Here is a 22,259-nt window from a genome sequence, read left to right on the forward strand (position 1 = left end):
GGGTATATATCGCTTTTGGTGCTTCAGAGATACTGGCCTTGCCACTTACTAACTATAGCTTTGAACAATTTGCTTAATTTTTCTGGCTCTCAATTTTTTAACTTGTAAAATAGGATTAGTAATGTTTGTATGCTTATTTTGGAGATTAGTAACACTCTAAAGCACTAAACATAGAGCTAGGAACATATGAGATAATAAAAGGCAGCTAAGCCAAACAATAAAAATACATTGACCACTTAAGTCTATGGTGATCAGGAGTATGTATGTGAAAGGAGATAGATGTCAGAACTACCTCTACAAGCCCATTTCCCTCATTAGAAACTGGATAACCATCCCCTTTGTGAAAATATACAATCTATACAGTTGAAAGCTGAAATATTTTGAAAGTAGGCCTTTCCCCCCACTAGAAAGAAAAATTGTCCCACTCCTAGAAAGAAAAACTGGAACCAGGAGGTGAATCTTTTAACCACATTAGATACAGAAATAGTTGCTCTGCCACCACTACTGCAGCAACCCAGACTGCATGCCAGCACCTCTCTGCTGACAACTCCTCCACTATGGAGGACACGAACAAATACAGCAACAGAATTCACAGAGGGACCCAAGATCAATGCAAGCAAGAATCAGCAAAATGATAGTAAAATGTGTATTGGAGGTTTGAGCTGGGATAAAAGCAAAAAAGATGTGACTGAATACTTATCTCAATTTGGGGAAGTTGTAGACTGCACAATTAAAACAGATCCAATCACTGGGAGATAAAGGGATTTGGATTTGTGCTTTTCAGAGACACTGCTAGTGTTGATAATGCTTTGGAACTGAAAGAACACAAACTGGATGGCAAATTGATAGACTCCAAGACGACCAAAGCTTTAAAAGGGAAAGAATCTCCATGCTGGGGGAACCACCACTACTCTCTTTCAAGCTGTCAGACAGGGACATTTAAGTCTGCAGAATTCTGCTGCCTTTTGTTCAGCTATGCTCTGCCCCCAGAGGTTGGAGTCTACAGAAGCAGGCAGCTGTCCTTGAGCTGAGGTGGGCTCCACCCAGTTCGAGCTTCCCAGCTGCTTTGTTTACTTACTCAAGCCTCAGCAATGGCGGGCACCCCTCCCACAGCCTTGCTGCCGCCTTGCAGTTCCATCTCAGACTGCTGTGCTAGCAATGAGTGAGGCTCCATGGGCATGGGACCCTCCAAGCCAGGTGCAGCATATAATCTCCTGGTGTGCCGTTTCCTAAGACCATTGGAAAAGTGCAGTACTTGGGGGGAGTGACCTGATTTTCCAGGTCTGTCACAGCTTCCCTTGGCTAGGAAAGGGAATTCCCTGACCCCTTGTGCTTCCCAGGTGAGGTGATGCCTCGCCCTGCTTCGGCTCTCGCTCAGTGGGCTGCACCCACTGTCCTGCACCTACTGTCTGACGAGCCCCGATAGGGACCGACTGACACCTCACACGGCCGGGTGGCCCTCTGTGATGAAGCTTCCAGAGGAAGGATCAGGCAGCAACATTTGCTGTTCTGCAATATGCACTGTTCTACAGCCTCCGCTGGTGATACCCAGGCAAACAGGGTCTGGAGTGGACCTCCAGAAAACTCCAACAGACCTGTAGCTGAGGGTCCTGACTGTTAGAAGGAATACTAACAAACAGAAAGGACATCCACACCAAAACATCATCTGTACGTCACCATCAACAAAGACCAAAGGTAGATAAAACCACAAAAATGGGGAGAAACCGGAGCAGAAAAGCTCAAAATTCTAAAAGTCAGAGCACCTCTCCCCCTCCAAAGGAACACAGCTCCTCACCAGCAATGGAACAAAGCAGGACGGAGAATGACTTTGACAAGTTGAGAGAAGAAGGCTTCAGACAATCAAACTTCTCTGAGCTAAAGGAGGATGTTTGAACCCATTGCAAAGAAGCTAAAAACCTTGAAAAAAGATTAGATGGAAGGATAACTAGAATAACCAGTATAGAGAAGTCCTTAAATTACCTGATGGAGCTGAAAATCATGGCACAAGAACTATGTGATGAATGCACAAGCTTCAGTAGCAAATTTGATCAACTGGAAGAAAGGGTATCAGCGATTGAAGATCAAATGAATGAAATGAAGCGAGAAGAGAAGTTTAGAGAAAAAAGAGTAAAAGGAAACAAACAAAGCCTCCAAGAAATATGGGACTATGTGAAAAGACCAAATTTACATCTGATTGGTGTACCTGAAAGTGACAGGGAAAATGGAACCAAGTTGGAAAACACTTTTCAGGATACTATCCAGGAGAATTTCCCCAGCCTGGCAAGGTGGGCCAACATTCAAATTCAGGAAATACAGAGCATGCCACAAAGATACTCCTTGAGAAGAGCAACTCCAAGACACATAATTGTCAGATTCACCAAAGTTGAAAAAATGTTAAGGGCAGACAGAAAAAGGTCAGGTTACCCACAAAGGGAAGCCTATCAGACTAAGAGTGGATCTCTCGACAGAAACTCTACAAGCCAGAAGAGAGTGGGGGCCAATATTCAACATCCTTGAAGAAAAGTATTTTCAACCCAGAATTTCATATCCAGCCAAACTAAGCTTCATAAGTGAAGGAGAAATAAAATCCTTTATAGATAAGCAAATGCTGAGAGATTTTGTCACCACCAGGCCTGCCTTACAAGAGCTCCTGAAAGAAGCACTAAACATGGAAAGGAACAACCGTTACCACCCACTGCAAAAACATGCCAAATTGTAAAGATCATCAATGCTAAGAAGAAACTGCATCAACTAATGAGCAAAATGACCAGCTAACATCATAATGACAGGATCAAATTCACACAACAATATTAACCTTAAATGTAAACGGGCTAAATGCTCCAATTAAAAGACACAGACTAGCACATTGGATAAAGAATCAAGATCCATCAGTGTGCCACATTCAGGAGACCCATCTCACATGCAGAGACACACATAAGCTCAAAATAAAGGGATGGAGGAAGATCTACCAAACAAGTGCAAAACAAAAAAAGCAGGGGTTGCAATCCTAGTCTGTGATAAAACAGACGTTAAACCAACAAAGATCAAAAGAGACAAAGAAGGCCATCACATAATGGTAAAGGGATCAATTCAACAAGAAGAGCTAACTATACTAAATATATATGCACCCAATACGGGAGCACCCAGATTAATAAAGCAAGTCCTTAGAGACCTACAAAGAGACCTAGACTCCCACACAATAATAATGGGAGGCTTTAACACCTCACTGTCAACATTAGACAGATCAACGAGAGAGAAAGTTAACAAGGATATCCAGGAATTGAACTCAGCTTCACACCAAGCAGACCTAATAGACATCTACAGAACTCTCCACCCCAAATCAACAGAATATACATTCTTCTTAGCACCACATCACACTCATTCCAAAATTGATCACATAGTTGGAAGTAAAGCACTCCTCAGCAAATGTACAAGAACAGAAATTATAACAAACTGTCTCTCAGACCACAGTGCAATCAAACTAGAACTCAGGATTAGAAACTCCCTCAAAACCACTCAACTATATGGAAACTGAACAACCTGCTCCTAAATGACTACTGGGTACATAACGAAATGAAGGCAGAAATAAAGATGCTCTTTGAAACTAATGAGAACAAAGATACAACATACCAGAATCTCTGCGACACATTTAAAGCAGTGTGTAGAGGGAAATTTATAGCACTAAATTCCCACAAGATAAAGTAGGAAAGATCTAAAATTGATACCCTAACATCACAATTAAAAGCACTAGAGAAGCAAGAGCAAACACATTCAAAAGCTAGCAGAAGGCAAGAAATAACTAAGATCAGAGCAGAACTGAAGGAGATAGAGACACAAAAAAAACCTTTCAAAAAATCAATGAATCCAGGAGCTGGTTTTTTGAAAAGATCAACAAAATTGATAGACCACTAGCAAGACTAATAAAGAAGAAAAGAGAGGAGAATCAAATAGACATAATAAAAATGATAAAGGGGTTATCACCACTGATCCACATAAATATAAACTACCATCAGAGAATACTATAAACACCTCTATGCAAATAAACTAGAAAATCTAGAAGAAATGCATAAATGCCTGGACACATACACCCTCCCAAGTCTAAACCAGGAAGAAGTTGAATGCTTGAATAGGCCAATAACAGGCTCTGAAATTGAGGCAATAATTAATAGCCTACCAACCAAAAAAAGTCCATGACCAGACAGATTCACAGTCAAATTCTACCAGAGGTACAAGGAGGAGCTGGTACCCTTCCTTCTGAAACTATTCCACTCGATAGAAAAAGAGGGAATCCTCCCTAATTCATTTTATGAGGCCAGCATCATCCTGATACCAAAGCCTGGCAGAGACACACACACAAAAAGAGAAATTTAGACCAATATCCCTGAAGAATATTGATGCAAAAATTCTCAATAAAATACTGGCAAACCAAATCCAGCAGCACATCACAAAACTTATCCACCATGATCAAGTGGGCTTCATCCCTGGGATGCAAGGCTGGTTCAACATACACAAATCAATAAACGTAATCCATTACATAAACAGAACCAAAGACAACCCTTCATGCTGAAAATTCTCAATAAGTTAGGTATTAATGGGACGTATCTCAAAATAATAAGAGCTATTTATGAAAAACCCACAGCCAATATCATACTGAATGGGCAAAAACTGGAAGCATTCCCTTTGAAAACTGCCACAAGACAGGGATGCCCTCTCTCACCACTCCTATTCAACATAGTGTTGGAAGCTCTGGCCAGGGCAGTCAGGCAGGAGAAAGAAATAAAGGGTATTCAATTAGGAAAAGAGGAAGTCAAATTGTCCCTGTTTGCAGATGACATGATTATATATTTAGAAAACCCCATTGTCTCAGCCCAAAATCTCCTTAAGTTGATAAGCAACTTCAGCACAGTCTCAGGATACAAAATCAATGTGGAAAAAATCACAGACATTCCTATACACTAATAAGAGACAAACAGAGAGCCAAATCATGAGTGAACTCCCATTCAAAATTGCTTCAAATAGAAAAAATACCTAGGAATCCAACTTTCAAGGGATGTGCAGGACCTCTTCAAGGAAAACTACAAACCACTGCTCAACAAAATAAAAGAGGACACAAACAAGTGGAAGAACATTCCATGCTCATGAATAGGAAGAATCAATATAGTGAAAATGGCCATACTGCCCAAAGTAATTGATAGATTCAATGCCATCCCCATCAAGCTACCAATGACTTTCTTCACAGAATTGGAAAAAACTCCTTTAAAGTTCATATGCAACCAAAAAAACACCCCACATTGCCAAGACAATCCTAAGCCAAAAGAACACAGCTGGAGGCATCACGCTACCTGACTTCAAACTATACTACAAGGCTACAGAAACCAAAACAGCATGGTACTGGTACCAAAACAGACATATAGGTCAATGGAACAGAACAGAGCCCTCAAAAATAATACCACACATCTAAAACCATCTGATCTTTGACAAACCTGAGAGAAACAAGAAATGGGAAAAGGATTCCCTGTTTAATAAATGGTACTGGGAAAACTGGCTAGCCATATGTAGAAAGCCGAAACTGGATCCCTTCCTTACACCTTATACAAAAATTAATTCAAGATGGATTAAAGACTTAAATGTTAGACCTAAAACCATAAAAACCCTAGAAGAAAACCTAGGCAATACCATTCAGGACATAGGCATGGGCAAGAACTTCATGTCTAAAACACCAAAAGCAACGGCAACAAAAGCCAAAATTGACAAATGGGATCTAATTAAACTAAAGAGCTTGTACACATCAAAGAAACTACCATCAGAGTGAACAAGCAACCTACAGAATGGGAGAAAAGTTTTGCAGTGTACCCATCTGACAAAGGACTAATATCCAGAATCTACAAAGAACTTAAACAAATTTACAAGAAAAAAATCAAACAACCCCATCAAAAAGTGGGCAAAGGATATGAACAGACGCTTCTCAAAATAAGACATTTATGCAGACAACAGACACATGAAAAAATAATCATCATCACTGGTCATCAGAGAAATGCAAATCAAAACCACAATGAGATACCATCTCACACCAATCAGAATGGTGATCATTAAAAAGTCAGGAAAAAACAGGTGCTGGAGAGGATATGGAGAAATAGGAACACTTTTACACTGTTGGTAGGACTGTAAACTAGTTCAACCATTGTGGAAGACAGTGTGGTGATTCCTTAAGGATCTAGAACAAGAAATATCATTTGACCCAGCCATCCCATTACTGGGTATGTACCCAAAGGATTATCAATCATGCTGCTATAAAGACACATGCACACATATGTTTATTGCAGCACTATTCACAATAGCGAAGACTTGGAACCAACCCAAATGTCCATCAGTGACAGACTGGATTAAGAAAATGTGGCACATATGCACCATGGAATACTATGCAGCCATAAAAAAGGATGAGTTCATGTCCTTTGTAGGGACATGGATGAAGCTGGTAACCATCATTCTCAGCAAACTATCGCAAGGACAGAAAACCAAGCACCACATGTTCTCACTCATAGCTGGGAATTGAACAATGAAAACACTTCGACACAGGAAGGGGAACATCACACACTGGGGCCTGTCATAGGATCGGGGGAGGGGGCAGGGATAGCATTAGGAGATATACCTAATGTAAATGATGAGTTAATATGTGCAGCACACCTACATGGTACATGTATACATATGTAACAAACCTGCACGTTGTGCACATGTACCCTAGCACTTAAAGTATAATAATGTTAAAAAAAAGGGAAAAATCCTGCCAAAAGGGTTTTTCAGGTGGATTGAGCCCAGATACTTCTGTAAAACAAATTATATATTGGAGGCTTTGCAAAGTTTGAAAATAGTGAAATTCCCATGGATACAAAAACAAATAAAGAAGAAGATTTTGTTTTCTCACATATACAGATGAAGAGCCAGTAAAGAAATGGTTAGACAGCATATTATTATCAAATTGGTTCTGGGAAGTGTGAAATCAAAGGTGCACAACCCAAAGAGGTATGGAAGTTGCAACACCAAAACCAAAAGGAAGAACAAGTGCTGCAACCAGTGAATGAAGGGGCCCTAGGGGGTCGTGACCAAGGTCAGGACATAACTGGAATCAATGATCTAGTGACTACTATGATCTTGGATATGGGAATTACAATAGTGCCTATGGGGTGATCAAAACTGTAGTGGCTATGGCAGATATGATCATGCTGGGTATAACTACAGGAAGCATGACTATGCACAGGTATATGCAGACTATAGTGGCCAAAAGAGCACTTATCGCAAGGCATCTCCAGGGGGTGGCAATCACCAAAACAGTTATCAGTCATACTAAAGGAGGACATTGGAGAAAACAGGAGGAGATGCTAAAATAACCCATCTTGCAGGATGGCATTGAAGATTGGTCTTTTGTTGATCTCAGATGATTATTTTGTAAAACACTTTCTAGTGTACAAGACACAATTGTGTCCAACTGTATATAGCTGCCAATTCATGTTCTTTGTTTTTACTTTGTCCTTTGCTATTTATGTTATGACTCAATGTGGATTTGTGTTTACACACATTTTATTTGTATGATTTTATATTAAACCTCAAATAAATGCTTCCTTATATGATTATTTTTCTGTGTCAGGTACTGCATAGCTCCATAAAAATATAATTTTAAATAAGTAATAATTAAGGCACAGTTTGTTTTGCAGGGAGAAGTGATCCATAGGGATAAACTGTGGTCCTTTATAAATAGCCAGCCACAGTGTCACCCTGTTTCCCAATATGTAGATATATTCCATGCTCTTAAGGCTTCATCTCTGTGTTAACTGAAGTTTCCACCACATCTTTGGATGATGTTCTTTCCCCTCTGGATATCTGAAGACACTTTCCTGAGACAAAGTCACAGTGTTGTGATCACTGGAAGCTTTCTAGTAGACAATTTGTCCTCTGGATTGTAACATAATGATTGTTAGTAGCTCCTTTTGCTTTGTTCTTGTCTCTGGAAAGCCATTTTTGAATTGCTAATTACTTCTTTGACTTTAGAGCTAATCAGTGGTCTGCTAGAAAAAGCTTTATATGCAATTATAATCATAACACCATGATGTTAATTCTCTTAGTAAAAATCTAAATAAATATAGAAAAGAACACTGTAAAACTGTGGTAGGAGCTATAGTTTAAAGTATTGAAAGTAATTATAACACAAGGAATTTCACAGATAGGTATGAGATTATCCATTAAAGTATGATCAAAAGTTCAATTAAAATTTGAAGTAGTGGCAGAGTAACTAATTTAGTTATATTCTGTTAGTGTTATGTCACAGCCATCACAACACCGAACAAAATATTTTCTATTTGGGCATTCTGAGGAAGCTGTATTACAGTTAACTGCAAATGCCATGTGAGTTTAGAAAAAGTCATGATAGTAAATATCATTTTAATGTAGTTAGTGAATAAATTCGAGTAGGTAAGCATTTGCATATTCAGACGTTGGAAGGAATAGTGGAAAAGACAAGTCTTAGGTATGGTAATATTGATCCAAGTGTGCCTGACTCGTGTCATTACAGTAGATTTTCCCGGTGCATTGAAAAGAAATAATTTCATATTTAGGTTTTAGAAGACCTGCATAAACACAAACTTTGAATTTTGCATTCAGTATAGTTAATTGGATTTAAGGATGTTTGTCTCCAGGTTAACTACTGGGATTGGCACACGTGTCCACATGCAGAGTAGTTAATCTTGCGCAACCAGTTTAAGTTTTTTATGCTTATGAACTTGCCTTTTAAAAAAAATTCAGTGTCCACAACTTTATTTGTTCCAGTGATATTTGTACTTGTCGGGCTATCAAGTTATGATGCTCTTGGCCGTTTTTGCTTCTGTTTTTCTATTTCACCTTATACCTAGGATAAGTACCAGTGTTGGCTATTGCAAGGGACTCTGCTTATTCTTTCAACATGCAACTTTAGGGACTAGGAGGGAGCTCATTTTGTGTTGTCAGTAGGTACAGTATCTAGGGCAGTGAATCCTGTAAGTTCAAATGTATAATTAAGTGAAAAGTTGACCTTGAGATTGTCCTTTTCTCTGACCAAAAATGAATAAAGGCTTTTGAAATACATAAAAATAATAAAGAAATAATAATCTGACCTCACAGTGAGAGTTTATCTAAAATTGTCTATACTATAATTTCAATAAAATATAAACCTCATTTTAAAGGCCATAAATAGACATTCAGAACAGATGAAATGATGATGCACATTAGGCAACAATTCACAAAGTGTTCAACAAATTTTCATTTATGACTAATTATGTTCCTGATTCTATAAAAATAAATGGAAACCATTGAGTAATTCATTCACTTATCCATTCAAAAATATTTATGTAGGACCTAGTGCTGAGGATATGGATCTTATTTTCACTGGGGGACAAAGTGGCAGTGACATAATCAGTTTTATACAATTATAAACAAAGTGTGTATTTAAAGGGAAAAAGGGGTTTTCTTGAAGAGGTGGCAAAGCTGGAATCTATAGATATTATAAATGGGAGTTAACCTGGAGGAGAGTGTGATTTAAAGGTAGGAAAAAATAAACAGAATTGCATATCCTGAGATCCTATGGCAAGAAGGAAATGGGGGACCAGGAGTAGTGGCTCATACCTATAATCCCAACAGCTTGGGGGACTGAGGCGGGAGGAGTGCTTGAGCTCAGGAGTTTGAGACCAGTCTGGGCAACATGGCAAGACCCTATCTCTAAAAATATACAAAAATTAGCTGGGTGTGGTAGCACATGCCTATAATCTTAGCTACCTGGGAGGCTGAGGTAGGAGGACAGCTTGAGCCCAAGAGGTCGAGGTTGCAATGAACCATCATCACACCACTGCACTATAGCCTGGGTGGCAGGGTGAGACTTTATTCAAAAAAAAAAAAAAAAGAAGGAAGTGGGGCATTTTCCAAAAACTGAAAGAAGCCAGTTGGGGAGCACAGACAAGATCACTGTGGTAGAGAAGAAGCAGGAGAGGTAGACAATGGCCAAAACACAGAGAGTCTTTTAGGCTTTATTTAGGATTAGAGTCTTTATCCTAAAATCAATAAGAATCTATGGAGGAGATTTAAGGAAGGGGCTGACATGCTCAGATCTGATCTTTGGAAGGTCACTTCAGCCTGGGGTATTGAGAGCAGATTTGGGTGGAGGATTAGAGGAGATATACAGAGGCCACTTAGGAGACTGTTACAGTAGATCAGATGAAACATGATATGTAGCTTAAACTAATTCAGTGGCAATGATGAGAAGTAAATAGGGTCAAAAGACTTAAGAGGTAAAACTACAGTACTTGCTGATGGAGAGAATATACAAGGAGGTAGGGTCAGGGATTGCAGCGGAATAAGGAAAAGGAAACTGTCCAAGATCTCTTCCTCATTTCTTAACAGCACAACTAGATGGGATGGAGGAATAATTCACTGAAATACGAAACACTGGAAAAGGGCCAGATTTGGAGGCAGGTGTCAGGGAATGTGAGAAGATAGCAATTTCATTAACTTGACTTTGAGTTGCCTTAGAGATGTCAAAGCAGGCAGGAGGGTTTAGAGCATGTAAGAGAGGGCTAGGCTGGAAACAGAAGTTTGAAAGTCCTTGGTGATCTTTAATGTGATAGGTAAGATTTCCTAGAAAGAGAATGAATAGATAGATAGATAGATAGATAGATAGATAGATAGACAGACAGACAGACAGACAGACAGGAGTACTTAGAACTAAGCCTTGAAAAATTCCAAGATATAATGCTAAGGTAAAGGATGATGAGGTAAAAAGGAATCTTAAAAGAAATAGCAAGAGAAAATGGAGAAAAATCAGATTAGTATGATATTCTAGAAACTGGTGGAAGAGAACCTTTCAAGAAAGAAGGAGTCAACATATCCAATGCATAAGGGCATACATAAACAAAAATGTAAATTGTTATAATTTTTTTCTAAGGGATTAAGATAGTAATAACAAAATTAAGAATACAAACCAGACATCTGCTTCTGGCTATAATGCAGTATCAAAGACCAGGCTTACCCTTCCACTGTAAACAACTAGAAAACTGGAGAAAATATATAAAACCCATGTTTTCACAAATTGGATAACAGGCAAAGCATGTCTGTGATCACTGAAGAAAATGAAACAAGTTGGGTGGAACTCATGATTGCCACAGCTTTCTGACTAGAGGTATACTTCAGGCCATACAACAGGGAGGGCATTCTCAAGCATTAGTGAGCTTCAGGAAACAGAGATCAGCAGTCAGGGAAGGGAAGGCCTCTGGAAGTTGTGAAGCAGAGTTATAAAAAAGAGGGAGCTATGCACAAAATCAGTTCATAAATCTGCATGTAGCTCTTCTTGAGTCTTTGCTGAATACCGAGAGGTGTGTGCAGAGAGGAAAGTAGTACAAATCCCAACAAAAATGGAACAGGAAGATAAAAGTCAAGGAGTTATTTGAGTTCACACAGGGATGAAGATGTTTGACCTCTTACTAGTTAAGGTGGAAAGTCTTTGTGAATCACCCCAGTCATTCACAGGAGAGACCTCAGGAGCCTTAGTAGAAAAACTAAAATTTGTTACAGTAAAGCCTACTCCACACACATTCTACCAAAGCTTAAAAACAAGCCTCAACCTGATCCATAAGTCTTAACTGCCTGCCAAAACAAGGCCCAAAACTATTTTTTTTAAAAGACAGAAAAATCAGGCATTCAACAATATTAACATTTACAATATCCTGTATCCACTCAAAAAACACTAGAAGCACCAGGAATCAGACAAAAAAGTTGATCAATGAACAAAATAAAAATCCATAAATAGTGATGGGTACAAATATACAATTAAACAGAAGAAATAAGACCTGGTATTCTATAGATCTGTAGGGTGACTACAGTTAATATTAATTTATTGTACATTTTGAAATAGCTTGGAGGGAATAATTCAAATGTTCATAACATAAAGATAAATATTTAAGGTGATATATATCCCAATTACCCTGATTTGATTATATGAATGTATCAAATTATCACAAGTACCCTAAAAATATATATATCTACTATGTATCAATTTTAAAAAGCACAAAAAAATCTAGTAAATAAAAGATAGAGAAATGGCAAAAATGATAGGATTAGTATGAAAGAACTTGAAAATAGATCTAATAAGTGTTATAAGTATGCTACAGGGCTTAAAAGAAAACATAAACATAATGAAAAAAGAGAAAATTTCTAGAGCTGAAAAAAATATAATATGTAAAATGAAAATGTCATTGGATGGAATTAAAAGCAAATTACATACTGCAGAAGAAAAAAAAAATCAATGAACTTAAAGACACAACAATAGAAATTATCTAAAATGAAACACAGAGTGAAAAAAGACCAAAAAATTAACAGAACCTCCATGATATATCAGGTAATACCAAGAATACTAATATACATGTAAGTGGAGTGCTAGAAGAAAGGAGAGGGAATGAAGAAAAATATTTTAAAAAATAAAAGTCAAAATGTTTTCAAATCTGAAAAAAAAGATAAAATCACAGATTGAAGAATACCAATGAACCACAAACCAAGAATTACAAGCCTTAATAAAACTATTCAAAGGCATTCAATAATCAAATTGTTAAAAAAAAAAAAAAACTGTCATAAAAAAATCTTAAAAGCAGCCAGTGGTGGGGTCAGGAAGGGAGACATTATATATAGAAAAACACAGAGAAGAATGATCACAGACTTTACAGATAAGAATGATCACTCTAAGAAACTATACAAGTCAAAAAAAATGATAGAACATCTGCAAAGTGCTGAAAAAATGTTTCTTTTTTTTAAAAAAACCTGTCAGTTTATAATCCTACACACTCCATGAAAATATCTTTGAAGAATAAAGACAAAACAAAAATTTTTTCAGGCAAATAAAAGTGAAGAGACTTCTAGCTGCCCAAAAAGGATTATTAAAGAAAGACCTGCACCGTAAGAATTATTAAAGAAACGCCAATCACAGTGGCTCACGCCTATAATCCCAGCACTTCAGGTAGCTCAAGGTGGGCAGATCACTTGAGGTCAGGGGTTTGAAACCATGGCCAAACCCTGTCTACTAAAAATATAAAAAATTAGCCAGGTTTGATGGTGTGTGCCTGTAATCTCAGCTATCCGTGTGGCTGAGGCACCAGAATCGCTTGAACCTGGGAGGTGGAGGTTGCAGCGAGTCAAGATTGTGCCACTGCACTCCAGCCTGGGCAACAGAGCAAGAAAGAAACATGATAACAGATGGAAAATATATGTAGCAGTGTTTACTGCATACATAGAGATGAAAAAGAAATTATAACAATGGCAAATTATAGAAGAAGGGAAATGGAAATATCGTGTGTTAAGGGTTTTATATAATGAATAAACTGATAAACATAATTTAAGATATACTGTAATGAGCTAACCTACAAATTCTAGAGGAACCACTAAAAATTATAATTAATAATCTCATAGTACAGATAAAGTAGAATAAAACATAATAAAAAGGGAGCAGAAAAAGGCAAAGAAAATAAAAAAATAATAGACGGTGCAAGTAAAAAAAACCAGCAAGATGGTAGGCTTACATTCAACCATATTTTTAAGTATATTAAAGGTAAATGACATAAACACTATAATTAAAAGGAAGAGATTGGCAAACTTGATAAAATAAGACAAACAATATGGTATTTACAAAAAGCCCACTTTAAATACAAACAAAAGTATAGGTAAAAAATACAAGAACGGCAAAAGATATACCATGAAAACGCTATACTATAAACAACTTTATGCCACAAAATTCAACAATGTAGATGAAATGTCCAAATTCCTAAATGACACAAATTACCAAAAATAACTCCAGAAGAACAGCAGATCTGAATTCCTTATATCTATTAACTCAATTACATTATTAAAAACTTCCTCAAAGAGAAAATTCCAGATCTAGACCATTTGACTGGTAACTTTTATCAATCTTCTGAGGAATAAATAATATCAATCCCATACAAACTCTTTCAGAAATTAAAGGAGAAACGAATACACCGCAAATCTTTTTATAATGTTGGTATTTGCGTGATATCAAAGCCAAAAAATTAAATTATAGGAAAAGAGGTCAGGCGCGATGGCTCAAGCCGGTAATCCCAGCATTTTGGAAGGCCAAGGTGGGTGGATCACCTGAGGTTAGGAGTTCGAGACCAGCCTGGCCAACATGGTGAACATGTGCATGATGTGATGCCTCACATCATACACAAAAATTAACATAGGCAAAATTATAGGTTGGGTGCAATGGCTCACACCTATAATCCCAGCACTTTGGGAGGCCAAGGTGGGTGGATTGCTTGAGCTCAGGAGTTTGAGACCAGCATGGGTAACCTCATGGTTAGATGAGTTAGATGGCAAAACCTCATCTCCACAAAAAATAAAACATATATATATATAAAAAACATGGGTGTGGTGGCCCACACCTGTAGTCCCAGCTACTCAGGAGGCTGAGGCAGGAGGACTGTTTAGGCCTAGGAAATCAAGGCTGCAGGGAGCTGAGATCAAACCACCGTACTATAGCCTGGGCAACAGAGTAAGACCTTGATTCAAATATATATATATATAAAACAAAAGCATAAATGAAAGAAAAACTTAATATAGTGGACTTTATCAAATTTAAAACTTTTGTCATAAAAACTGTTCAGAAACCTAAGTTGTAAACAAAATACTAGGAGAAAATATCTATGATACATATATCTGACAAAGCACTTGTATCCAAATACATAATGAATTTTTAAAATCTCAATAGTAAGACAACCTAATTTTAGAAAGGGTAGATTATTTGAACATATGCTTCACAATAGAAGACATACTAATGCTCAATAAGCATATTAAAAAATGTTCAACATCCTTAGTCATCAGGAAAATGCAAATTTAAATTACAATAAGATGCCACTACACACACATTACAATGGATAACATTTATTATTATTACTTTTTTAGACAAGGTATTTCTCTGTCGTGCAGGCTAGAGTGCAGTGGTGCAATTATGGCTCACTGTAGCCTCCACCTCCTGGGATCAAGCGTCTTCCTACCTCACCTCCTGAGTAGCTAGGACCACAGGCACATGCCACCACAGTCAGCTGTTTTTCTTTTTTTATTACTATCAGTTTTAGTAGAGATGAGGTCTCACTATGTTGCCCTGGCTGGTCTTGAACTCCTGGGCTCAAGAGATCTTCCTGCCTCAGCCTCCAAAAGTGCTGAGATTACAGGTATGAGGCACAGCACCCGGCCTAAAATTTAAATGTTGATAATATCAAGTGTGGACAAGAAAGTAGAGTAACTGAAACGTTACACATTGCTGGCAGGAGTGTAAAATGGTATAGCCATTTTGGAAAACTGTTTGGCAGTTTCTTAACTGTTAAGTAGCTAAACATAAACTTAGTCTGGGACCCAGCAATTTCAAGCGAAACAATGTACACCTCCACAAAAAACTGTACATAAATATACATACATTACTCATCATAACGAAAAACTGAAACAACTCAAATGTCCATCAACAGGCAGATGAATAAAGAAATAAATACATGCATAATAGTCCCCCCTTATCCTCGGGAGATGCATTCAAGACCCCCAGTGGATGCCTGAAACCTTTAATAGTACCAAACCCGGTATATACTATTTTTTCTTATACTTACATACCTATGATAAAGTTTAATTTCTAAATTAGGCACAGTTAAAGATTAACAAAATAACCACTAATAAAATAGAATGTTTATAGCAAGACTGCACTTCAGCCTGGGTGACACAGTGAGACCCTGTCTCTTAAAAAAAGGAAAAAGAGGCCAGGCACGGTTGCTCACGCCTGTAATCCCAGCACTTTGGGAGGCCAAGGTAGGTGGATCACAAGGTCAGGAGATTGAGACCATCCTGGCTAACACGGTGAAACTCCGTCTCTACTAAAAATACAAAAAATTAGCCGGGCATGGTGGCGGGCGCCTGTAGTCCCAGCTACTCGGGAGGCTGAGGCAGGAGGATGGTGTGAACCCAGGAGGCAGAGTTTGCAGTGAGCCAAGATTGTGCCACTACACTCCAGCCTGGGCAACAGAGCTAGACTCTGTCTCAAAGAAAAGAAAGAAAAAAGAAAGAAAAAGTACCATACTTGACAATGACAATTACCCCCTGTATAGGCTATATAAACAAATAGACCAGCAATTCTAGGGAAAGATATCTTGAAAGAGAATCTGCACTACTATTATAATACTGGGGTGAGTGGATTACACTACAGTCCCAGGTTTGGACAAACTAGAGAGATTTCAACATCTCTTCTTCTGAGCCTTTGGAAAAATGGAATTTTTATTTCTAGGACTGTCAATTCACCAAAATGAACTATAGAACCCTAAATGAACATATGCAAGACACAAAATCAAGATATCTTCTGAATGAATTGTATTTAAAATAATATTTTCTAACTAAATATCACACCAAAAATTTTAAAGTAAATCAGAAGTATCTAATTAAAAGTTTACAAAGTAAGTACAGAATGTAGTTGCCTTATACATACAGAAAGGTCTACTGATTTCTGACATAACCATGCAATATGATTGTTTTCCTCTTAGTAACATATTTGAAATAAAATATATGCTGAAGATGTTTTATTAAAAGGCCAAATTCTTTGCTATGTGACATCCTATGGCTCAGGAATTTTAATTCTTTCTTTTGTTGACATATTTCTTTTTGAACTTCAAACACAGTATTTATGATCTGAAAAGGTACATATACTAATTGATTGGCCTTTTGTCAATATTGTTTAGTATTATTTTACTTCCACCTTAGAAGAGTAAGAGGAAAAGTTAGTGATTGATTTATCCAGATTTAATTTTAGTATCTTCCATGTTCATCAAGAATGTGCAATATTATAATTTTCTAACTACCATAGAATTTTAACATTTTACCAGCAAAAATCTTTTTATGTGCCTTCTTTTCATATGACATATTTGTCATGCTCACTCTACAGAACATTTGGCATAATGGTACTTCTTAATCAAAATGGATAAATACCCTCTTATTTTAAAAATCTACATACTTAGATATTGAGGTGGAAAGTATGTTTTACACTCAAACTAGAATCCTGTTATTGGATTTGGCTGCCTTTTTCTTATAAAAAGACCTGCTGTATTTAAAATGTTTGCTTTGATAGAGAATAGAAAAAGAGCTCTGTTATAAAAAACAAAGGCTTTTTAAAGGTAGTATTGAAAATAAATAATTGGCTTTGTTCATTAGAGGCTAAATCTATTTTGTGGATTGAAAGAGCTAAGAACAGATTGCTTCCCTCAGATTCTTAGCAAAGAAATGTTTTTGTCAATTAATATTCTTTGCTAAGAACAGTTTTTCCAGTGTTGTTTTTCAAATGGAATAATATTATAAATAGGCCTGTCCAAAGGACAATTCTTGGGCTTTTTTCTAAGATCTTAAGGTCTTAGAGCATAATAATTATGGCATGCCAGTTCAGAAGCATGGTAGAAGACAAAAAATCATGTTTCAAACAGGAAATGTACTGGGAGAAAAAGTTGCCATAGGTAGCCTTTCTTTCAAATTAAATAAAAGGAACATCAACCACAAATTATGCCAGTCTTCCTCTTCTCATCAGGCTTTTGCCCAACATTTACATCCCAGGATGATAGCAGGAAAAGAGCAGGAAGCAAGGAATTGAGTGCCATTGCAAAAGGCCCAGAAACTGTAAGAACACAGCATTCCACACACCCAGTGTTGTTCCCCTGCTTCAGCTTTATCCTCTCTTCCAGCCTGTGCTGAAGTCACTGCCACTTTATGAGAGTCAGTAGCAATTACTATGTGCCAGACACTATCCTAAGAGTCTTAGCTCTTTTAACTCATTAAATACTCACAACAATGTTTGAGTAACACCGTTCTTCTCATTTTGCAAATGGAGAAACTGTGGTTCAAGATCATTCAGCTGCTGAGTGGAGAGACCAGATGCAAACCCAGGCAGTCTGGCTCCAATGCCCGCAAAGGTTTCTATTCTACCCTCTCTCCAGTAAAGGGAGATGACTACAGTTAGTGGCTCCTCAACAGGCATGGAAGAAGATCAGTCAGTGGTTTTTTTGTTTTTTGTTTTTTGTTTTCCCAGTAAACAGCTGCTCCCTTGTTAAGGTAGGGGTAAGGTCCTAGAGTTAGGGACAGGAAGGCAAGATATAAGTAGGAGTAAAGCAGAAAGGCATATCTCGAACAAACAAACAAAAAAAGAGTCACCCAGGCACAGTGGCTTATACCTGTAATCTCAGCACTTTGGGAGTGCGGGGTGGGAGGATCTCTTGAAACCAGAAGTTTGATCCCAACCTGGGCAATATAGTGAGACCTCATCTCTACAAATAACAATAATGATAACAAAAATGGCCAAGTGTAGTGGCCTGTGCCTGTGGTCCCAGCTACTTAGGAGGCTGAGGTAGCAGGATCACTTGAGCCTGGGAGACCAAGGCTGCAGCCAGCCATGATGGTGCCACTGCACTCCAACCTGGGGACAGAGCAAGTCTGTCTCAAAAAAAAAAAAAAAAAGAAAAGAAAGAAAGAAAAAAAGAAAAAGAAAAAAGTGAAGGCAAGAGAAAAGTCTATTCAAACATAGCTTCTGGAAAAATTGAAAACTAACAAGGGGGTGAAAATAGACTTAAGAGCTATAGCAATGTGATAAACATTTTTGGGAAATTTCTTTCAAAATAAAAAAAAATCAAAATATAGACTGAGACCATGTAGTATTTCATTTTATACACAAATTAACCTAGGCCAGGAAATATTTCTGCCCGACCGAGTCATTTTATAGATGGGTAAACACAGGCCATAAAGATTGAATGCCCTGCCCAAGACTTGAGGAAGCAGGCAGGACAGGCAAGGCTACAAGTCACCCACACCTCCTGACTTTAAGCTCTGCTCTTCCACCAACTATATTAAACACAATTTATCAGCTTTTAAAACACAAAAGCCATAGTCAATAGGTTGCAATTCAATTTTAAGAACATAAAAAATTACAGTGTACCCATATCAAAGGTTAAATACACAATACCTCAGGCTATCACCTGCTCAATAGCCAAATAATATTGTAAAGTAGTAGTTAGATAAAGTAGTCATTTTTAAATGTGAGGAGGAGAATTATTGGCATAACTGCACTTTTTTTCTTCCAATATTTTATCCATATAACATTTTCAATATTTACATTATTTTAAACTTGGAAAATTTAGTCACATGCATATACACATATATACAGCAAACATGGTGAAATGACTGAATCTTATTAATTTCTTCTTCTCTATAAGGGAAATCAAAAGGTTGAATAGAAAGGGATTTAAGCTGAGAGTTATTAGGCCAGTATTAATACTGATTTATAATCTCTAAGATTCCTCTAGTCCTAAAATTCTATAATTTTAGAAAGCTCATAATTGAAAAAAACATTGGATTAAAATATTAAATTTAAGTATTTGACTAATGAGATTATGACATACCATCTAAAGAAAATTATTTCTAGTGGTTTCAAAAAAGGGAGAAGAGGCTGGGTACAGTGGCTCATGCCTGTAATCCCAGCACGTTGAGAGGCTGAGGTAGGAGGATTGCTTGAGCCTAGGAGCTCAAGACCAGCCTGAGCAACATAGGGAGACCTCATCTCTATAAAAATAAACAAAATTTGCCAGGCATGGTGGCACATGCCTGTGGTCCCAGCCACTCAGGAGGGCTGAGGCAAGAGGATCACTTGAGCTGGGGAGGTTTAGACTGCAGGGAGCTGACATCTTGCCACTGCACTGCAGCCTGGGTGACATAGCAAGACCCTGTCTTGAAAAAAAAAAAAATAAGATTTACAAGAAGTTGATAAAATACTGGTGATTATGTTATCTATGGGATTACAAATTATGTTAGTTGATAAAGAAATTTTTACCAATCTTAACAAATAGAAAGGGGGGGCAAAAAGTTAATGTAAAGTAGAAATAAGAAGTTCTTTCCTGACATAAACTCTTTGATACTAAAGCCCTCTGTGTTTATGCACACTAGCGTAGGAACACTAGCATACTTATACAAAAAGTTCAGAAGCTTACATAGTTCACACTTTTTTTTAAGTTTAAACGTTAATAATGTTGTAAGAAATGCAGAAGTATATTAAACCTCATTTTCATAGATGTGGGAAAGAGACAATGGAAAAATAAGTGACTTTTCCAAGGCCAAACAGTAAATCATTAAATGCCTATGATTTTAAAAATCAAGTTTTCAATGGACCATAAAAATGAATTAATTCTGTGTGGGCAGATATTTTTCTTTTATCAAATTCTCTACATTATAGGAATTTCCTTGTCTTTCTTCCTGTTGTGTTTTTGTTATTTATGTCCTACTTTTACATCATTTAGAAATGTCCAAAGAAGGCTACTCCTCTCAATACCACTGGAGATTTCATTGACTTTTCTCAGTTTGAATCACAATAATGATCACTGTCTCTGATAATCAGTGTATCTGAGATTCAAATTCATTGGAGCTAAATAATTTAAGTGGTCTATAAGACAAAGAAAAACGCAAAAGAACAAGATTAAAATATGGTCTTTCAAAGACTTACTTCTAGTAATTGGGGTAGACAGAAGAGAAAAAACTAAAACGACAACAAAATACACAAAAATGGCAGGGAAATAATGAACATTTTATCTAAAGATATTCTACTAAAACTTTGAGGTCTCACTCACACATCTCTCTTACTAACACTTTTGAGGATATATTTCCAAATTTACTTATTTTAAATTCTTTAAGTGTAATCGTGTTCTAAATTATGTATATTATAAAGTACAAATATAGAAAATCTATGAGTACAAGAAAAAAGATATATAATGTGGACATATGTAGTATAGACAATTGGAATAAATGTTAGTGAAAGTTATGTGATGGACTGTGCTTCACTACTTGAAAATCTTGGTTTAATGGTTGGTCATAGAAGAATTCAAACTCTAAGGGCAGTTCACCCCCATACTTGGCTTTAATGAATATAGTCATTAAAATAGACACTGGAAAAAATATGGAAGAAATACAAAATAGGCTCTATGTAATCAATTACGATGCTCAAATTTCAATTCCTGGGCTGGGCGCTATGGCTTACACCTATAATCCCAACACTTTGGGAGGCCAAAAGGGGAAGATCACTTGAGGCCAGGGGTTTAAGACCAGCCTGGGCAACATAGTGAGACCCCATCTCTACAAAAAAACCTAAAATGTAAAAATTAGCCAGGCATGGTGGCACACGCCTGTAGTCCCAGATACTCAGGAGGCTGAGGCAGGACTGCTTGACCCCAGGAGTCTGAGGCTGCAGTAAACTATGGTCACACCACAGCACTCTAGCTTTCTGACAGGGCAAGACCTTATCTCAAAAAAAAAAAAAAAAAAAAAAAAAAAATCAATTCCATCCACCAATTATGCAAAGATTGTAATTTAGTCTTTTTCTCCAGTGAATTTCTGGCTTCTCTGAGGTCAAACAGTTTTCCTCACAAATTTTTTTTTTTTTTTTTTGATGTTTAATAGCTGGGTTCTGATCCACTGAAATGCCATTAGGAATATTTTTAATCATGTTAGAAAATGTTTTCAAATTTATTAAGTCTTCATATAAGCAAGTTCTAAGATGTGCTTATGTCATTATTCAAAATTTTTAAATTTATAATAGCTTTATTGGGGTCTAATTTATATTCCATAAAAATATACCCATTAGAACTGTATTATTTTTAATAAATGTATTGTTGTATAACCATTACCACTATCCACTTTTAGGACATTAACATCACCAGAAAACATTCAGTCACTTGTATTAAATCCTCCCATCCCAGTCTAAGGTAATCACTGATCTGTCTTCTATCTCTATATTTTTTCCCTTTTTGGGAGTTTCATATAAATGGTATCATACAAATGAGGCCTCTTGTCTGCCTTTTTTTCTCTTGGCATAATATTTTAGAGATTTATCCATACTGTGCCATGTATCAGTAGTTCATTATTTTTAGAGCTGAATAGTATTCAAGTATGCCATGTTCTGTTTTGTCAATCATCAGCTCATAAATATTTAGATTATTTCCAATGTTTTGCTATTATTAACAATATTACTATTGTTCATGTAAAAGTCTCTGTGGACATACATATTTATTTCTATTGAAGTAGGATTGCTGGGTCATACAGTATAAGTTTATATTTACATATATAACTTTTTTTTTAGACTAGGCCTCTCTACATTGTTTGGACTGGCATGCAGTGGCTATTGATAGGTG

General features: G+C 37.0%; 1 protein-coding gene and 1 pseudogene across 2 annotated transcripts in view; one reads left to right on the forward strand and one right to left on the reverse strand.

Moving 5' to 3' along the window:
* Positions 1–22,259, reverse strand: part of CCDC148 (coiled-coil domain containing 148) — a 278,990-nt gene that overhangs the window by 247,184 nt on the left and 9,547 nt on the right. The window lies entirely within an intron of this gene.
* LOC108581295 lies at positions 558–7,374 on the forward strand (annotated as a pseudogene).

This window comes from Papio anubis, chromosome 10 (assembly GCF_008728515.1).
Source record: "Papio anubis isolate 15944 chromosome 10, Panubis1.0, whole genome shotgun sequence".
NCBI lineage: Eukaryota > Metazoa > Chordata > Mammalia > Primates > Cercopithecidae > Papio > Papio anubis.